Source organism: Panthera leo, chromosome B2, assembly GCF_018350215.1.
Source record: "Panthera leo isolate Ple1 chromosome B2, P.leo_Ple1_pat1.1, whole genome shotgun sequence".
Taxonomy (NCBI): Eukaryota; Metazoa; Chordata; class Mammalia; order Carnivora; family Felidae; genus Panthera; species Panthera leo.
The window spans coordinates 3,221,362-3,241,092 of record NC_056683.1 but is presented as its reverse complement, the minus strand read 5'-3'; the positions used below and the strand labels follow the sequence as shown (position 1 = coordinate 3,241,092).

Genomic DNA, 19,731 nt, shown 5'->3' with positions numbered 1-19,731 from the left:
GAGGGGAAGGAAGAACTCTCTCGCTTGCCTTTTTCCTCCTGAGAGCAGGGGGTGAAGGAGCCAGGTGAGAGGCGCCCTCCCTGTCCCAGGGGGAAGGACCCTTCTGATCACCGAGACCAGGCCAGGAGAAATCTGCACCGAACCCGGTTAAACCAACCCTTACCTGCTACTCACTTGGCCCCGGCTCACTGCCCTAGGCCCAAACCCCTTCTCTTGCCCGGCTTTCCCAACGTGCGTGCAACCTAGCACGTGAGCACCGGGCTCTAACTGCTTTGAGACTTTGTGTGAGCAACCCCCCCCCCACCATGTCAAAATTGCTTCATGAAATGTGTGTTTCTATTAACCTGTTTTATATCAGTTTAATATGTAGGCCCGGCCAGAAACCCTAAAAGCTTAGAAGAGAGATTTTACCTCCCTTACACAATCTTTCTCTCTTTATCTCTCTCTCCCTTCCTCTGACACAATGCGGCTGTGACCGTCTCAGGCAAACTCCAGGCCCTACTCTCCAGAACCTCGGTGAAGGGCTGGGAGACTTTTGACAGTCAAGTCACCGGTGAGGGCCACGAGGCCCAGGACGCTGTGTGTGGGCCATGTAATCCTGGGTGTTCCTTGGTGTTGTCCAGGCTCTTCTCAGTTTTCATTTCTGCTTAGAATCAAATTACAGCAGACTTAGACGCTGACGGACTGGAGACGGTTATGCCGAATCCGTGGTGGGCGGAGACCGCGATGCAAAGATCCAGTCGTGCCCCCATTAAACGCTGCCTAGCAGGATTTTTGCCCCCAGCTCTTGTCCTAAGGTGCAGGATTACAGGAGAGAGAAAAATAAGCAAAGAGCCTGAGAACAAAAACAGAAATGCATAGGTTTTCCGGAACCAATAAGAGGGGTTTCCAGTCCGTATTGAAAAGGATCAATTAGAAGACAAGATTGTGTGCCACAAGCAAGGCTTGGACCCCCGCAGACTTTAAGTTCAGAACCTTCCCCACTCATCTGTCACAGCAACTTAGAACTGGGATCCCCCTCTCTTTTTCTTCCAGGAACCAAAATACTTGTTTTCAGCTTAGGGAGCCTGCGATTGACGTCAGAGTTCTACGCCACTTAGGCCCAGGCTTACAAGAATATAAACAAAAACCAAATCTTTGCAAGGTTATCTGCTGGGAAATTCATAAAATATCATTCAGACAGTGTTTTATTAAGATATATTCTTTACACGGGCGCCTGGGTGGCTCAGTCGGTTAAGCGTCTCACTCTTGATTTTGGCTCAGGTCCATGATCTCACGGTATGTGGGATCGAGCCCTGCATCAGGCTATGTGCTGACAGCACAGGGCCTGCTTGGGATTCTCTCTCTCTGCCCCTCTCTCTCTCTCAAAATAAGTAAATAAACTTCTAAAAAATAATAAAAATAAACTAAAATGTATTCTTTCCATGCTATGACTTGTACTGTGTGTTAGGGAATAATCAGATTCTCCCCAACCTTGCAGACATATGTTCTAACAGGAAAAACACATAATTTTATGAAATATGAAATTGCGTAAAAAACGTGAAGCAGCTAAGGGAAAGGAAACATAGGACGCTAAGTGAGCAAGTTCACCTGCTGGGCACCCTTACCGAACCAAAAAACTCTTGAGAACCGGAAGACACAATTCCAACAGATTGTCATAAAAAACCAATACACTTATCTAGAAAAGTAGATGGATCGACGTCTCAAACGTGAAAAAGAAAATCGACACATTTTTTTGTTTAGAGAGGAGAACAGTTTTTAACTTAGTAACAGAGAAAGGCCCTTTAAGCCTAACCTCAAAAGGGCAAACCATGGGGCAGGGGGAAAGACAAACCCTTAACAAAACAAGGATCCGCCATTAGGTTCCTCCATCAACAGGCCAGTGGGTAACATAACAGTGGATGATCTTTCCAGATCCCAGATTCACAGCGGTCTAATAACCACGATACACCACACAGCCCCTGCGAATCAACATGAAGGATCCATCAGCCTCAGTAAGAACACAGGCGGATTATAAGAGTCCATGCCAATGGCCAACACACATATAAACAGATGCTCAAAATGTTTAGAAAACATAAAGGCAAACTTCGAAGCAACAGTGATGAGACGCATCGCTCGACACATATTAGATTACAAAGTAGAAAGCTGACTCGTGCTGAGCGTCGAGACCAGGATAAAGGGGCGCGCACAGCGGTGGAGTGTGGACTGGAGAGCATGCTGGGATTACTTAGCCATTCTGCTCCTACACGCACATCCCAGTGAAACCCTCCACCACGTATGTAAAGGGGGTGGATGAAAAGGCGGTGTTATTTGGAATTGGGGGGGGGGCCTGCGGGGGGCAGTGGAGGCAACCCGGGTGAGTCCATCACTGGGACGGAAGAGAGGAGACAGTGGGAGCGCCCACTATGGGAATTTATACGGCCTTAGAAGCAATGACTTCGGAGCACAGGACAACTCTGACGGATCTTGAGGTCAGTACGTGTTTTTAAACATAATTTGTTGTCAAATTGGCGTACCTAGTCATAATCTTTTTGGAAGGCATAAAACTAGATAATACGCCATTTATGTAAATGTGTAACATATGTGCACGGAATTTCAACTTTGCAAAAAATACACCTCAAAATGGCCGTACCGTAAACAAACGAGCTGGTACCAGGAGAGGAATGGCAGCAGGACCTGGGGACCAAGGGAAAGCATAACCCTCAAGCGACACAAGAAAAGGCCAACCGGGTTAGGTACAGGCTAGGCTGGCTGGGAAGAGAGCCAGGGGGGCGGGGCTTCCAGAGGAAAGCAGGTGTACAGAGATCTGCCTGTCCCCAGGAGATCTCCGAAGTGATCTGTCACCCCTGCAGCGTCTTGTCCTTTGTGGCTGCCCAGGAACGCACATGCCCTTGTCGCTCAGAACGCACAAAGCAGCATCTAAACGTCTCAGGATGACGGCCCCACCTGCTCTCTCCACGCTGAGCCGCACTCGGGCCCCAGGTGCCACAGTCCCCTTCTGCTTTCGTCCACCCGGCGCAGAACCTGTCAGAGGACAGGTCTTGTGACTCTGCTAAGACCCCCGCCCTGCGCCAAGCCCAGATCCCACAGCATCCCGTGGGGGCTATCTGTCACACTCTGCCCCGATTTCTCCTTCTCCGTACCCTCTTCTCAGTCCTTCTGTCTTGACAAAGACAGAGACCAAGGCGGTTTTAACCCAGCGGGTCAATCCGCGAACGGAACGAGACTGTGCCAGGAGTAAAGTGTCCTCCTGCAGAACTCCCCACCGAGCAACAGATCTCTTGGGGTCCAGACTGTCTTGGAAAGAAAGGGCCTGACAGTGGCTGGTCTGGGCACGCTGGAAGCAGGGCGGCCCCAAATCTGCCTCGGTGTGTGCTCGTCTCTGCTTGCTGTCCTGAGCCAAGTTAGATATAACAGAGGGACGCGTGACAGTCTTGCTCCAGTGCGGGAAATCAGCTCAGAAGGTCGCCCCGTGGGTTTGTAACCTGGCAGTAGTCGGATTCGTTCTTACATTCCTCCTTGTCTCTCTGGCGGGTGGGGGGGTAGGGGTTGGGGCAAATCGTTGGAACGTGTTTTCTTCACCTCCCTCTAGAACCCAAATTCTGTCAGAAAAGAAAGTTTTGTCTATTTTTTGTTCACTGTTCTATCGCCCATACCTAGAAAAGGGCTTGACCGGCTAGTGACTCCCGATTGCGGACAAAGGATTTAAAGAAGAAACAAAATTAAAATGTGTTGCAATAACCAACACGTCCTCTAGATGGCGAGAGTCGCCATGAAATAGGAATTTAACCCATTTTTAATTTGAAAAATCTTAAACCTTTCTTGCATTGAAGAATGCATCTTCTTTAAGTGTTGGAGGTTTCCGTTTAAGTACAAGCTCGGAAACACAGATCTCGTCTCTTGGTCACAAAATCAAGTGAGTTTCTGACAAGTTGCTACAACTCACAGAAAACGGTATAAATATGATATAACTGAACATAAACTCAAAAAGGGGCTCTGTGGCTTAGCTGGTCAAAGCGCCTGTCTAGTAAACAGGAGATCCTGGGTTCGAATCCCAGCGGGGCCTTCTTTGTTTAGTTTTCTGTTTTTCCATAGTGGAAGGTGCCACTAAATATGTCGGAGGGGCATTAAAGAATCTGTGTGGCGGGTGAGCCCGCGCTGAATTGTTATTCCAGGCGAGGAGAGTCTCTTGCCAGGTCACTGCCATCCCATTTTGAGGGCCTGGGGTGAAGGGAAAATGAGGAAGGTTTCTGTAGTTGATAGAAGGTGACGGGTTTGCAGATGGCAGGTAAGACTGGGTTAAGAACTGAGTGACAGGCGCCTTGCAGTAGAGATAGAAAGCAATGCGCCACACTGTGGCTTGGAGGTTTGGTCCCAGATCTCTGAACCTGGGACATCTTCAGCTGAGGGAGCGTGGTTGTCCGTGTCAGGCAGGGAATAAGCCAGGGTGTCTGGCTTGAGTCAGACTCCGATTTTATTTTTTGAGATCAAGTAAGAGAACAGCGGCCAGACCTGCACCCTCGCCACTTTGGTTTTGTGCGGGCCCGGGAACCGCCGCCTTTGTGGATCAGACGCACATTCTGGGCAAGGGGAGAGACTGGAGCTCGGGGAGGAAATAAACCACAAACAGACCGGCGCCTTCCTGAATCTACGGAGCCCTGGCCTGCGCACTGGGCTTTTCCGTTTTATGTAGAGACCTCGAAGGTTCTGACTGGGGTCCCCTGAGAGTCACTGTCCCTTCACCTAGCGCAAGCGGCCCAGCCCGGCGCCCGGCGTCCCGTTCACACCGCAGCAACCCTGAGTTCATCGTTTATTCATAGCAGTTCCCCCCTCCCAACTTCCAAAGGAATGTGAACAAACAAGACAGCGAAGGTGGCGGACTAGGCCACCCCCAGATATGCCACTTGGGCACAAGGATTATTGTGAGCTGAAAGCGAGAGGGAGGAATTAGGACAGAAGTTTGCCAAGAGGCCCTTGTGCCCTCTCTGCCGGGAAAGACGGAGGTTCACCCCCAGACAACCTTAGACCCCAACAGCCTGGAAATCAAATAACAAACTTTACTGACTGGCCTGTCTCTCCGCCCTTGGCCTGACACGCGTTCCTTTGTCCCATGACTTCACCACAAATCCACTGTTCTTTGTTGAAGATGCCGCGTAAGCTGGACTTCTAAGCCACGGCGACAGTTACTTGTTCTCCCCGGGTGTCCCCACCTGTACCCGGGGCAAACGGGTTAACAAACTTCGGTCGGTTTTTCCTTCTTACTCGCTCGTTACCGGGGTCTCGGCGAAGACCTCAGAGAGGCAGCGGGGCACTATCTTTCCCACCTCAGTCACAAGCCTCGAGTACCTCTAATTCTGCAGGATTGCTGCTTATGAACCCGATCCAGTGGAGGCTGAAAACACCTTGGGAACCCAGACATCACATATTAGTGTCACTCCTGCCCATTCCCTACCAGAAACTTGGGCGGGGAGGGACACATATGCCACAGGTATGTCAGGAAGTGACCCCGAACACTCCGTGTCTGAAGTAGGAAGTCAAACTCACAAACCGAGGGCCAAACTCTGCCCACGTAACACTGTCCGATGCTCCAAAGTCACGACAATTACAGGGAGGCCTCCTCCAGTATTAGCTCATCCGCAGACCCCACTCGCGGCCTGGTTGATGGGTAAGGAAATGGAATCGTCTCTCCTCTCTCTCTTGCCACATTTAGGACAGGAGGAGGCAGGAGGTCAGGAGGAATGACAGAAGACGACACAGAACACAGGATGCCAACGTTTCAAGGTTTGCAAGATAACAGATTCAGTGAAGATTTTTTTTTTTTTATAGAGGACAGGAAATCTTAGATAACAATTAGAACGGATCCGAGAAAGCAAGACAGACAGATCAAAATAAACAAACAAAAAGGCCTCAAACGAAAGGAAAAATATTTGGAAATAAGAATATCTGACCGTTTACCAGCAGCGGCCTTGGTTTTTAAACAGATTTGTGAATCAAATCCTGAACTATGGCTTTTAAGGATCTGTTTGCTCGTTTACCTAACATGTACATTCTGGAACGGGCAGAACACTTCTCACGCTGAGGATCAATTACATCGCGAGAGCCTCCTGTTTCTTGTTTCGTTCTTCAGCGTTCCAGTCGGTTCCCCTGGGAGGGAGGTCAGAAGCCTGGGATTTCATGGGCCCTTTACGCTGGAAAGCTGCAGTTGAAAAACACTGTAAGCAATTGAATAAACTACATCTTGAAGGTTTAAGTATCTAAAATACGAACTTGACTTGAAATGCTTGTTCCATTACAAACAATCCCAACACGCAGTTTAAAAAATCGTACTTCTTAGCGCATTTGGAGATAGCACAGTCGGACACAATCCATGTTGGTAATATCTCAGCAATAGTGTGAAATCAGTTCCAACCTCGTGGACTCCTGAAGCCAGGACAGTGCCAGATTGTCCCAGGGTGTGGAAGAACATAATGATGGGCAAAATTGGCAGGTTAATTTTATTTATCTCCATTTAGAATACCTGAGTTTGAAGAGCCACGGAATATACCAAAGTCTGGGAAGGTTTGCTTCACTTTGATGTGTTTGTTCCTTTGGTTAACTGCTCGGTGCCCTCACCCATAAATGACCGGTTCTTTCTGTTTCCCCTGTGTAACCTTCTCCGAGAGCAAATATTCTGTTTTTTAGCAGAATAACCTTTATAGTTTACACTGGTTGTGTCGTCCTTCCTGAAGAAAACAAAGGTTTTTTACATAGGAATAACGTCGTTTACAGTCATGTTACCTTCTATGCTTAGTTTTAACTGTTTTATTGTAACTTTGAAACCAATAACCACGTAATTTCTCCAGCAATCATGGTTTGTTTCCTCTCCTAAGTGTTCAAATGTTCTGATCGGTTTTAACCTTTGCCTTCCCCAAATCGAATCCTAAATGTCAAATAAAACTCTCAAGGTACTGTTTCCACCTACACCTGTGGTTGAGACTTCCCCGAAGGTGCCTGGAAAATCCTAACGATGCGTTCTGTCCCCTTGCAAAAAGACAGATAGTGAAGAGAACCAGGGCTATTTGATATGCTATTATTGATGAGTTGCACAGGAAGAGGTGAAAATCAGAAGGGATGCCAGAAGGAGGGGGAGGGGGAGGAGGAAAAGAAGGAGGAGGAGGAGGAGGAGGAGGAGGAGGAGGAGGAGAAAGGCCTAGGCTTCCCTAAGTCAGATTTGCATGGCTAAAACGTTAATATAAATATTTCAGAAATTGTACACCGAATGGGAAATTCCTGGAGACTTATCAGTGCTCTTACTGCCCATGACATGTTTCTATCAACATAGAAAGTCCTGGTGCTGTTTTCTCTGATATTAGACGACAGTAGTGAAGTGTAATCAGTCATAATTTTAGCTGTTTTTTTAAACGTTTACTTGGTCGCAACTTTACTTCTTTAACTTGAATCTGGCATCTTCTGGGCTTCTGAATTTCAAATGGGATTTACATCACTTGCCTGTGGAGTCTAATTAATGTATAAGTATGTAGAACTTACTCCAGACTTACCACAACTGTCTCATATTGGTGCTATATTATTCTTACTATGTGATTTGTATATTTGCAGCATATTAGGTCTCAGGATTATTATATGTCTGTTTCGAGACTTTTTCTCTACGGAAATTGTGTTCATCCACTGCTATAAATCCCATGCAGTGTTTTCTATCTCCTTTGAACATATGGCAGGCCACTATGTCTGTAGCTATTTTGTCCAAAACTTATTTTGCTTTTTTTTTTTTTAATTTTTTTAACGTTTATTTATTTTTGAGACAGAGAGAGACAGAGCATGAATGGGGGAGGAGCAGAGAGAGAGGGAGACACAGAATCTGAAACAGGCTCCAGGCTCTGAGCAGTCAGCACAGAGCCCAACACGGGGCTCGAACTCACGGACCGTGAGATCATGACCTGAGCCGAAGTAGGACGCTCAACCGACAGAGCCACCCAGGCACCCCTATCTAAAACTTATTTTGGATTGGCTTTCTCATCTCGTTTTTGTATCACAGAAACAACCGAAACTCCTTAGTGGCAGTCTCCTCGTTATGAATTCTCACCAGATCCTTTGCTTTTGAAAATCGTTAAGTAATAAATTAATTACGGCCCCTTGAAATCTTCTGACACCTATACATAGTCATTCTGTTTTACTTCACTTCCCTGAAAGCATCTGCAATCAGCCACAGGCCAGCTTTATCTTCAACAAAGCACAAGTCTTCAAAGCCTCACAGGAGAAGACCACGCCACCAGATATGCTTGGCTATAGACTCCCGATGGCGTGGCTTCAACAACGTTGCGCCCATAACCATCCTACCGAGCCCGGAGTTCCAGAATTCTGCTCCAGAAGCCCCCTGAGTTCTGGAAACTGTGCTGGGGCGATGAAGGGACTCGGCCAGCAGAAAGATGCTTCCTGATCAGAGAAGAGAGAGAACACACTTTACTAAGTGTTCGCGTTATGTACATGGCGGCACCAAAGTGACAACAAAATTATGTCAGAATCTCACTCCTTGCTTATAGTAAAGCTGAAGAAAGAATAGGAACTTCTCTGTATCTCCTTGAGAAGCCAGTGGCTGCACCCTATGATGGTGTCCCGGAAATCTCATAACGGACCCCTGAGCTAATCCTGGAGGCACATTTTTACCTATCTAGAGGCTATCTGGCCCATAGCCTTAGAGATACTCTACACTGTAAACACTGAAGACTGAACTTAATCCATAGAGATATCTATCTCTATTCTGAAGATTCCAGTAAAGACTCAGATTGACTAGGTGTCCACGGAGACCCTGCAGAGCACAGGGAGGGGAGACAAGGGCACTTTTCCCTATAGAAACAGAGAAACACGTTGTCATTTACCCTGACACCCTGTTAACTCAAGATCTGGTGGAACAAGAATTACATAGGACTGACTGAGGGATGACTTAGTCTTTGTTTGGAACAGTGTGCAAGCTGCTATAGGATTCTACCTTCTGGATCTACAAAGAAGCCCCTTCTCTTTCCTCTTAAGGATCTATGCTAGGAGTTGTAACAGTTTAGTAGACTTCACTTTTGTGAACTGAAACAGCTGAAAATATCCTATTGTCTAGCAACATGCTCATTTGTGTATCTATCTGACTCATCCTCTTACCTTTTCCTGAAAATTACCTTTGAACACATCTACACAAAATTTCCTTCGATCAACGGTGTGTTTGGAGCTCTTACTTCAGTACTATTTGAAATATCCTACGGTTTCGCACAGAAAGTGTTTTATCCACATTATCACAGAAAATGGAAGAAAGGTGTCCTCTTCCCGTCCTCTCTCCAGCCCTGCTTGTGTACCTCCCGACTCAGGGGGGAAATGGATTGAAAAGTTCTCATTCAGCTTCTGGCCAGCCGGACCAACTCGACTGAAAATAGGCTGTGTCCTAATAGCGTATAACAGTGGCTGTGCCGTGTGCCGGCTCTGTGTAGATGCTGCAAGACACAGAGAGTAGGAAAAAGCAGGATGCGAAACAGTGCGCACAATGTAACACTCTATGCCACACTGAGAGAAATGCATATTCATATTTACAGCTGCACGCATAGAGGAGAATATACAAGAAAGTGAGGGTGGCACTTCCTTCCACGGGGGAGACAGTGGTGACAGGTGGCAGAGCGGCCCGAGAAGCAGCCCATGTAGTTACTGATCCGAGAAGGTATTACCTTATCCGAGCCAGACGGGAGGCTCATCAGGCTCGCAGGAAGGGGTAGAAGGGCCGGGCTCCGTGCTGTGGGCGCGGGGCTGAGTCTCCTCGCAGGCTGTGGGCGAGCGCAGGTCCGCCCAGGTCAGCATCGGCCTGTCGAGTCCTCGTACTTCACATCTGTGGGTGCGGTATTTCACATACAATGAAGTACTGAATATTCCTTATTAGTTTTTTAAAATAGGTTTTTCAGCCTTTAGCTTTGCGCCCGGCACTGTTCTTGACCTAGAGGATGCAGCACTGACCACACAGACGAAGCCCCGCTTTCTGGGATTCACTGAGCATCTCCTAACGTCCCCGGCCCCACGCTCCAGGCCCTGCTTACGTTACTATTTAATCAGTATGGCTCATGTCACTTTCGTGGCTGCCCGGAACTCGGCAACAGGGGGAAGCGCAGAGCACGTGGGCGGCCAGCGGGGCAGAGCCAGCGGCCTGGAGAAGCAGCTGGAAGGAACTCCGGGAAAGATCGGCGGGCGCTAGGACCCGGGGCAGGACCTCCGGAAAAGGACCGGGCGGGCGCTAGGACCCGAGGCGGCCCGAGGCTTCCCGCGCGCCCGCCGAGCGTGCGCGGCCTTGACCCGAGCTCCTGCTCTCTCCGGGGGTCCGGGGCGGCCCCCACTCCGGACGGAGGGAGCGGCCGCGGCGGCGAGCGCCTCCGGAAGCCCGGACTGCCGCAGGGCAGGGTCTCCCGAGGGGCGCAGGCCCTGTGACCGTCCCTACGTCCCTACCGCCCCGCGTTCCCTCCCTCCGTTCCTTTACAAGCCCTTCCAGCCGGACTCTCGGGCGCCATTGCTTCTTTCACAAAAACAAGGCTTCCAGAAGCACCGCTCGGCAGTGGCGGCGTAGAACTCTCCGTAACCGGCTGTAGGGCTGCAGATTCCACGTGACGGGGTAACCGCAAAAGGAAAAACAGCGCACAGCGTGGCCCGTACGGGGATCGAACCCGCGACCTTGGCGTTATTAGCACCACGCTCTAACCAACTGAGCTAACCGGCCCGCCTTGCCGGGCTCGCTTTACTTACGTACTTTAAAGTCACCACGAACCAACGGTGACGAGCGCCTTTCCCTACGGAAGGCTAGGACACGCTGTTTCTTCTAGAAGGAAAGGGAAAGGAGACGTCCCAGGGTCGACACAGCTGAGCCGGGCTCCTTCCCGGGAAAACCCGGTCCTTCCCAAACTGCAGAAGCACATAGACGGCGCCGAGCGGGGCTTCCTCTCTCCTACCCAGCCCGGGAGGGGCCGGCCGCGGAGCCGCCGCCGCGCAGCGCACACTCCCGGCTCCCGGGAACGGTTGGAGCAGGTCGGCTCCGCCCAGACCCTGGGGGCCCGGGACCCCGCACCCCGCGGCGCGCGGCCCAGAGTCCGGAACGGTGTCCCGGAGCCGGAGCTGCAGGGCGGCCCGCGGGACGCGTGGTGGCGCCCGAGTGCTGGGCTGGCGTCGGCGGGAAGGCACCGCCCCCTTTCGAGAGCCTCCGACCCTTCTCCGTCCCCAGAGAACTCAGACACCCCAAATCCATGACAAAAGAAGTCGAGACCAGGGCGAGTTCGTAGTTTGGGCCGCTAGCTGGGCCTGAGAGAGCAGAGGAGCTCAGGCCCGGGTGGATCAACTCCGAGAAGGGAGGCGGGAAACCTCTGTCCCCGGAGCGCGCGCCTGGCCGCGCGGCCGGATCCACCTGCCGGCAGGTGTCAGGGAGCCGCGCAGCCGCAGATCCACCCTCTGCTTGTCCTCCTTTCTCTGTTGGACCCTACGACCCTCCCATTTCTCTTCTAACTTCCTACTCTCTGTTGCTTCTCAAGTTCATTGACCCACTTTATACACACATGTATCCGAGTAAGACTCGAAAGCCACTTTTTTCTTTTTTTCTATCTGAGAAAGGAGAGCTGTCAACAAGGCGGATCAACTACTTACTTTCCATCATGCAATTTATAAATTTTGTTTTTACTTTAAAAATAAGAGCTGTGAGAGCATGCTCCTTATCTTTGGCGCATTTCTTTACCTTTGAATCCGCATCCTCCACATGAACTGGTAAGTTGTCTTCATTTGCTTCGTCCTGTAGTAAAGAATCAGTGGACGTTGAATTGAAAAACCAGGATTTTTTGCTCTCCGGGGTCCCTTCTCTTCTCTTTGTGCTTTACTACCGCACCCCTGGCTTTCCAAACCCTGAGAGGTGCCTGGGAGATCTCTCTCCTTCCAGAGAGCCTTGGAGAGATTTCTCTCAGCTCTCAGCCGTGGCTCTTGGCTGTTTAATACAAAGTGCCTCGGATCGGTTGCCCTTAGCTTTCCTGCCCTGCCCTCTGACTTTAGAGGCTTTGCCCCGAGCAGGGGGGCCTCAGTGGATATTTCTCTCCACTTTCTAGCCTTTTCCCTCGGCCCCTTTTTGGCTTGCTCTCCCACAGAGACAGTTGGCGGTGGTTTTGGCTACGTGGAATTCTCCGCTTGGGTCAAGCAAGCCCACCAACAAACTTTAAAAATCCCTTAGATTTTCTCCCAGTCTCTCCTGATCGGGTGTTCACAGTTTCCTTCGCGCCTCTGCCCATCTGCCAGGGATAAGAGGCCTTTTTTACCCTGCAAAGGCCTCTTTCTGGAGTTTAGTCTCCTCAGGTTCTTTTGTATCGTTGACTCCCTGACGGGCTCAGAAAACCTGATGTTCTGCAGTTTATGGGCCTGTTTCATAAGCAGGCTGAGAAGGAGACACTATGGGCTTGCTTTAATTAGCAGGTTTAAGAGGGGGACACTGTGGCAACTTTGCATAGCCTGACCAAACATGCCTAGATTTCTGTGCCAAAATTGCTTTGTCATCCTTGAAGCGACTTCATTTAAAATATATATGGCAACAGCCTGGCCACTCTCAATAAAGAAAGGAATCATTTGAGGGCCTGCTTTGTGCCACATGATTGCGTGTTGTTTCGAGTGAACTTTCCATCACGCATCATTTATTCAATGGATATTAAGAGACAGCCATGATTGTCCTTATACTGAAGTTGGGAAAAATTAGAAATAATATATACATGTTGCCATGGAAACTTCCAGAAGTGAAGTGCCTGACCACTTACAGGTGCGTTGCCAGGCTTTACTTAGACTTCTGGGTGAGATTTCTGGGTGCCTGGGAGGGCCTGTGTCATGTAGAGTTTAGGATACATTTCAGAAAGTTACCTATAATATTGTTCACTGATTTCACAAATGTTTATGGATATCCTGCCAAAATCCAGTCTAGTCTTCATGATGGCAGCCCACAGACATGGCCCAAAGACACACATGGTCCCTCCTCCCCACCTCCCAGAGCTTCAAATCTAGTAACACCCATGGTATATGGTTAGTTGTCTAAGTGTAGGCAAGGTCTTTCCCACATAGGCAGTATCTTTGTTTTACCTTAAGAAGGATCTTCTCTTGTTCTTCAGGTCTGACGCTGATGTATTTTCTATGCAAATGGTCAGGACAGATTAGCAGCGTTGCCCAGTGAAAGCTCTTAAACTGTGCATCACAGAAAACTTCCGCCGTATTTTGGGTTCATAGCACATCCAGTTAAAGAGAATAATATCCTGTGTTAGAACCCTTCTCCCTTTCTTTCTGTAATTTTGGAGAGTATTGTCACCAGCAATGTTGAAGATTAGCTTGACAGAGTATACTATGGAATGCTCAAGTTTAGAAGTCAAGCAATGGAGGAAAATGTGAACCTTGAAGTCAACTGGGAAAGAAGGATTTTGAGGTCAGGAGATGACCGTGGGGTCTTCTGTAGAGAAATGCTAATGGGAAGGGTTGGTCTATGTAAAAGTCGGTATGAAAAATCACTCCCAGTGTGGCCTCGAGAAGGTACCTTCAATTTGCTCTTGGAAACTGTGGAGTGCAGGATTTTCATTCTGTAACCACTAATAAATTGCGGAGGCCAGTTGGAGTCTGAATGCAGGCATCAGAACAAGTTGAGGGGCGCCTGGGTGGCCCAGTCGGTTAAGCATCCAACTCTTGATTTTGGCTCAAGTCATGATCTCGTGGCTTGTGGGTTCGAGCCCTGCTTCAGGCTCTGCGCCGTCAGCTGCGTTACCATTCTATTTCTACCTCATCTCCTTGACTTTTCTTGCTTCCTTTTACCACCATCAGAGCACCCACTGTACCTACAATAAGTTGCTGTTCAACCAGTTTTTGCAAATGGGACAATGAATGGCCAATTTCTTCTTTCAACCTCAAGGAAGGAAATGGAACACATATTCAAATTAGTTTTAGGCAAGATTTCTAGTATGTCTTCACAGGGTTTTTCACATGGCTTAGTCTAAATTCCCACAAATGGGAGCATTGACCTCTAAGGAACATGAGAAAAATAAGAAAAGTAAACAAATCTGGTATGATTTATATAAATTGGCGGCTCGCATTAGGATTCTCTCCTGTGCACTAATCTCTCTGAAGCCACGGGGACAGGGAGACCTTAAGTCATTCCTAACAGAAGTTGGAAGTGCCATGCAATTTCCCATCGTCCACCCAAAGCTCGCACAAAAGTCGGGTGAAGGCATCTTGAGCAGTAAGTCAAAGAAACCTGTCTCTGAAATGATCATTTCGGGACAGCAAACGAGTACTCATGTTCTGTTTATTGGTTACTTATTCCTGGTACCCAGATGTGAAAAATGCCATCAGCAACATGACCTAACACTACAAAGCGTAGCGACTTTGAGCGGAGGGAAGGAGGACTCACAGGTTGGTTGTGAATGAAGACAGAGCGGTCAGGTTCCACATCAGCCCAGTCGAGTGCAGACGGGTGGGGGGAGGAATTCATAGGAGGTTATCAAGAGTAAAGGTGGGACCGGACGTGGACGCGGTTGTGAAAATTGCTGCACATTAGATTCTGGTTATCGTGAAAGTTTTACCCAGGAAGCAACCAGATGATATCCTGGAGGAAGAGAGCTCACTTGGCAACAGCAAGCCGATGAGCAGAAGAAAAAAACACTTAACAAAGGCTGAGAGCAAGTGAAACAATATAAAAAACGTTTTGAGATCTGAAAGTGTTAAATACTTGTTTTTTAATTAATTTTTTTTTATTTTTGAGATCAATGTGGATTCATATACAGTTGTAAGAAATAATACAGGGTGTTCCCAGGTGCCCTTTACCGTTTTTCCCAATGGTAACATCTTGCAAAACAATATTACATGCAGCATGTTGACATTCAAACAGTCAAGATCCAGAATATTTCAACGGCCCAAGGATTCCTCAGATTGCCCTTTTAGAACCACATCCACTTCCTTCCTACCCACGTTCCCTCCTTAACCACTGGCAACCACTAATCTATTCCCCATTTCTATAGTTCTACCGTTTCAAGCATGTTCTATAAATGGAAGCATATAGTATATAGCCTTTGGGAATTTTTTTTCACTCCAAAATTCACTGCAAATTCATGCAGATTCTTCCAGGTATCAGTAGTTGATTCCCTTTTATTGCTGAGTCATTGTATAGATGGTTCATCATTCACTCCTTGAAGGGCATCTGGGTTTTTTCTGGGTTTTGGCTATCATGAATAAAGTTGGTGTGAACATTCACATACAGTCGAAGGAGAGAAAAAATAATTTTCCCTCTAGTCTTTTCAGTTCTTGGCTGAGACCCTCCCACCACCATTATACAAGACAGACTGACAGAAGTAAAAGAAACAGAAGTTTGATAACATATATACCTCTTGCGTACATGGGAGAGACCCGGGAAAACTGTGTCACTACCACGTATACAGAAGACGTACGTATCGTAAACTTCTATTCTTTTTCTCTTGCTAATTTGTCCTTTATTGCAGGGAGGTCTCAGCCAAGAATCTAGAAGGGTAGAGGGAAAATTGCTTTTCCTCCCCTACACCCATGTTATTTCTGTGGACATAAGTCTCCATTTCTCTAGCATGAATGCCAAAGAGAGCCCTTGTTGGTCGCATGGTGATTTTGTATTTAGTTTCTAAAGATTTGCCAGTGTATTTCCAGAGTGGCTGAATTACATTCCCGCTAGCGATTTATGGCGTATTCGTTGGCTGGGGCTGCGGTAAGGGTCATTTCTGTTGTTCTGTCTTCCAGTTCACACACTCTTTCCTCTGTCCCTTGCGTGCTGCTGTTGAGCCCAGGCTCTGAGATCTTTATTTTGGTCACTGAGCTTTTCGAGTCTACAATTTTCATTTTGTACTCCTTTCATTTTTTTTTCCCTGAAGCTTTCTATTTTTCATTTGTTTCCGTCATGTTCATAATTGTTCACTGAGGCATTGTCAGGTGGCTGCTTTAAAATCTCTGTCGGATAACCCTGAATCCCTTACATCTTGTTATTGGACTCACTCTGCTGAATGTCTTCTTTTACACAGTTGGAGATTTTTCCAGCTTTTGGTTTGACAAGTGGTTTTTCAACTAACGTCTGGACCTAATGTGCTTTGTGTTGTGAGACTCTGGCTCTTATTTAAACTCTGTTTTAGTTGGCTTTCTCTGCCTCCAAGGGAGGTGGGGGGGGGCATCTGTTCATTACTGCCAGCCGGGCAATCCAGAAGTCCAGGGTCCCCCACTCAGCCTCCACTGACACCAGAGGTAGGGAGCGTCTTATTTCTGCTGGCAGGTGGTGAGAATTCTGGCTCCCATGCGGTCTCCACTGGCCCCGAGATGGATGGAGGCAGGACCCAGTTACCACTGGGCAATGATGAAAGTCCCGTTCTTCACGGGGTTCCTCTATCACCACCCCAGCAGGCAGGGAGAGGGAGAGACACTGCTGGGTGGGGGGTACAAGTCCTGGCTTCCTGCTTGGCCTTTGCTGCCCCAGGCACTGGTAAGGCTACAGTGGAATGTGATGTGTGGCTAGAGGTCAGCAGTTATTGTCTACAAGTGTTTTGTCTTGCTAGGCTGTCCCTTTGATGGCCTTTTGGCTGGAGAGGGCAGATTTTGTTAGAATTTTCTGTATGTGCCCACTGGTATTTCAGGCTTCCAGTTTATTTAGCTCCAAGTCTAGGATGCGTGAGACAAAAATAGGGAGCCTGCCATCGTGTCATTCTTCTGGCCCCAGGGTCCCTAGCCAGTCTCCTTCCTTTCTCCACCTTTCAGGTTCTTAGGTTTATTTTATGCATAATGTCCAGGAGGGTTGGTTACACTTAGCAACTACAGGACAGAGATAAGTACATCTTCTTCCCAGAAACTCTGATTAACTTTTATATTATTATTGCTATTAATAGACTACAATAAGATACTTATGTAATTTATATGTAATTCATAACATAGCATATTACTATTTATTTACACTATACATGTATTATGTCTCTATTATCCTATATGGACTTACATGTGTTTGTGTATATCCTGTGATAGCAAACATAAGATTTCTGGAGCAGAGATTGACGTCATTATTATGAACTGCAATAATCCCTTAGTCTTTTCCTCCTCTCCATCAGTGCGCCTTAGATTTTCTAGCTCTTATGTCCCTTTGAGAATATGAATATTCCACGGACCCCCTTCCCAAGCTGCCTTCCACGGAGACCACCAGGGAAGGGCAGCGACTTCCAACCGCCGAAGGAGGGGACAGAGGTTCCTGCGCGCCCCCCGCCCCTCGCCCCCCCCCCCCCCCCCCGCCTCCGCCCGCCAACACCAGAGACGCTGCTGCTCCTTGACTGGCACCTTTGACTGTGAACTGTCTTGTGCTGTTAAAGACACCCCTTATTTGCGTGGACAGGGGGAGCACGACCACCTCTCCAAAGACCACTTGGATCAGAACGCTGCTGTGGAACCTGCAACAGGTGCCGTTTACTGACTCCTGCAAAGTTCAATACTTTAAAATACCGACTGGGATGCTGGTCAGGTTTCTCCAGAAAAACAGACCCAGGAGGACGTTTACATATATAGAAAGAGATTCATTGTAAGGAACTGGCTCACGTGATTGTGGCAGCTGAGAGGGTCCAAAATCTGATAGGGGAGCTGGCAGACCAGAGACCCAGGAAGGGGTTACAGTTGGAGCCCAAAGGCATCTGCTGGCAAACCGGGAAGTTCTGATGTTGCAGATGAAATCCGAAGGCACCGTAGTGTCAAAACTCCCTCTCGTCCACTGGAGATCAGCCCTGGTTTCTACTCAAGACTTCACTTGATTTTACAAAACTCCCTTGCATTATAGAGGGCAATCTGCTTTACTCAAAGCCCACCAGTTTAAATGTAAACCCCATCCAAAAGCATCCTCACAGAAACAACCGGAATAATGTTTGACCAAATACGTGGGCACCATGGCCCATTCAAGTTGAAACATAAAAATTAACAGTCACAACCGGTAAATAATTTTCATCCTCCCAGATGATCGCTAAACGAAGCCAAGACGCTCAGAGATGCGGCTCTTGGCTTACGTGCTTCCCCTTGAATGAAATACGATTTTTCCCTCCCGGTCTCGGTCATTTTTTGTGTGTGAAAATAGTTCCTCGTCCCCGTCCTATCAAAGATACCCAGTTATTGGATCCACTAGTCAGAATGGCCCACATCACTTGTAACCTCATGATCTGTTGCCCAAATAAAAATTAGGCTTCGTTCATTGATCTGCATATTCAGCTGACAGCACAAATGTAAATTTTGGCAAATTCAGCCAACAAGTTTCTTACCAAAGAAAATGAAAAGGGAACATCTGGGTGGCTCAGTCTTGGTTTTGGCTCAGGTCATGATCTCACGGTTCCTGAGTTCGAGTCCTGCCATCAGGCTCCACGCTGATAGCACGGAGCCTACCTGGAATTCTGTCTCTCCCGCTCTCTCTGCCCTTCATCCACTCTGTCTCTTAAAGTTGTAAAAATTTTAAGAAAACGAAAAGATGAGGGGCGCTTGGGTGGCTCAGTGGGTTAGGCGTCCGACTTCGGCTTTGGTCATGATCTCTCGGTTTGTGAGTTCGAGCCCCACGTCCAGCTCTGTGCTGACAGCTCGGAGCCTGGCTCCTGCTTCGCATTCTGGATCCTCTCTCTGCCCCTCCCCGACTCATGCTCTGTCTCTGTCTCTCTCTCTCTCAAAAACAAATAAACATTAAAAAAATTAAACAACGAAAAGATGATACCTGCTAAATGTCCCTCGCAGCCCGTACACCATGTCTCCTGTTCACAGGGGCGTGGTTTATTCACTATGATAGTGAAGCCTTCATCCATCAGGGTTTTGCCCACTTCTCAGTTTCTCAGAATTTGCAGAAACAATGAGATTTTTTGGCTGTGTAGAAATTTTTGACGTGGAGATGATATGATATGATATGATATGATATGATATGATATGATAGATGTGAAAAACCTGATGAGAACCAGCAGGTCAACGCAAACAAGCTGTAAAGTAGGTGGACGCTTTTGGAGAGCTGGAAAGGAATTCCCACCTGTCCAGGAACCTGTGATTGGTATTCAGTAAAATCCCAAGGATTCCAGGCTCGGTTTTATCAAGCGGATATTTAGTTGGATGTCTTCACACTGAGCTGACACAAAGGACAGTGTGATGTGGGCTTGAGAAGAACAGAGCTGCACGTCAAAGTGATTTTTCTTTAACCGGTCTTCACCACTACATCAAAGAAGAGAAGAATGTCCTAAAGGCTGCAGGCAGTTCAGTGAAGTATTATTGGAACAGGAAACAAAGAGTAAAAATAACCTACAGAATTATGGGACAGGAAAAAAAACAAACATGTTGTTAGTTTTTATTAAACATAGATCATCTGCTTAATTTGTCCTATTGTAATCATCTTTTTTAAAAATATTACACGTATGTATCTTATGCATACACAATAACATCGTCTGCACAACTTAAATACCCCATAAGAAGTTTATGTTTCTCTATCAGAGGACAGAAACATTATAAAATTATTGTTATATTTTCTCACATGTATATTTGTTAAGTCCTGCTGTTAACTACCAATTGCCACTTTTAACTGGTCCCATTGTTTTGATTAAATAACAGTATTCAGGTAACAGAGCAGCAAATAGAATAATATAATTTCAAATAAACACTTGTTTTTCATATTTTTATGGTAATGTAACAATACACATGTGTTGGAAGTATTCAGTTTGTATT

The 19,731-nt window shown here is 47.5% G+C and overlaps 1 long non-coding RNA gene and 2 other non-coding genes across 6 annotated transcripts; 1 reads left to right on the top strand and 2 right to left on the bottom strand.

The window, feature by feature from the left end:
- Nucleotides 1-352: 352 nt before the first annotated feature.
- LOC122219455 lies at nucleotides 353-11,101 on the bottom strand. 4 transcript variants are annotated; one of them, XR_006202368.1, is made up of 5 exons: nucleotides 10,763-11,095; nucleotides 9,699-9,856; nucleotides 8,335-8,430; nucleotides 6,036-6,196; nucleotides 353-792 (listed from the first exon to the last, which is right to left on the bottom strand). It is a non-coding gene; the product is annotated as an uncharacterized LOC122219455 (long non-coding RNA). The 4 variants fall into 4 exon arrangements; XR_006202369.1 differs by lacking the exon at nucleotides 353-792 and adding an exon at nucleotides 1,732-1,961; XR_006202367.1 differs by lacking the exon at nucleotides 353-792 and adding an exon at nucleotides 6,518-6,722 and having other exon boundaries at nucleotides 5,804-6,196; nucleotides 10,763-11,101.
- On the top strand, nucleotides 3,993-4,066 carry TRNAT-AGU. Its single transcript has one exon. It is a non-coding gene; the product is annotated as a tRNA-Thr (tRNA).
- On the bottom strand, nucleotides 10,659-10,732 carry TRNAI-AAU. The gene has a single exon. It is a non-coding gene; the product is annotated as a tRNA-Ile (tRNA).
- Nucleotides 11,102-19,731: the final 8,630 nt, after the last annotated feature.